Source organism: Pyrgilauda ruficollis, unplaced genomic scaffold (genome assembly GCF_017590135.1).
Source record: "Pyrgilauda ruficollis isolate IOZ18807 unplaced genomic scaffold, ASM1759013v1 scaffold10629, whole genome shotgun sequence".
Lineage (NCBI taxonomy): Eukaryota > Metazoa > Chordata > Aves > Passeriformes > Passeridae > Pyrgilauda > Pyrgilauda ruficollis.
In genome coordinates, this window is record NW_024508799.1 from 1 (window position 1) to 586 (window position 586).

The following is a 586-nucleotide window of genomic DNA, read 5'->3' on the forward strand; positions in this document are numbered from 1 at the left end:
TCTGTTCCAACAGGCACATGATTAACTGGTGCTCGGGGTAAGCTGTCCATGGGAGGAAAAGCATCATCCAGGCAGTTCACATCTGAAGTGTGGCAGACTGTAGCTACACTGTTTGTCAGCGCTGGAAAACAGATGAACACAAATGCAAATGAAATAGTTGTTTGCGTAGTTCTAACAAAGATTTTTTTTTTTCTTGATTTACCTGTCAACTCATTGGCAGTGATAGAATTCAGAATGCTTAGCTGTTGATCAGGAATGGTTTCTGTTCGACTATTAGATGTTAAGGCTGAAGAATGCACTGCTCCTCCAAGGGATTCAGCTTCATCTACCAAACGATCCATGTAGTCCCTAAAAGAATATTGCATCCATAAGGTATTATGTAACTAGAAAACAAGACCTATAAATGATGATAGATTTAATTTCAGTTGCCATAGCCACTGAAGCTTCACACTGCAATGACAGAAGTGGGGTGGGGGTAGGTCTTCTACATTTACAATTTGCAACAGAAACACATTTCAGGAACATTTTACTTACGTAACTCCAGGGTGATGGTTATATTTCTTCTTTCCAAATCTTGTTTGCTGAG

At 39.8% G+C, this 586-nt stretch overlaps 1 long non-coding RNA gene across 1 annotated transcript; it reads right to left on the reverse strand.

The window, feature by feature from the left end:
- On the reverse strand, positions 1–586 carry LOC121355787. The gene is made up of 3 exons (XR_005955463.1): positions 535–586; positions 203–348; positions 1–121 (listed from the first exon to the last, which is right to left on the reverse strand). It is a non-coding gene; the product is annotated as an uncharacterized LOC121355787 (long non-coding RNA).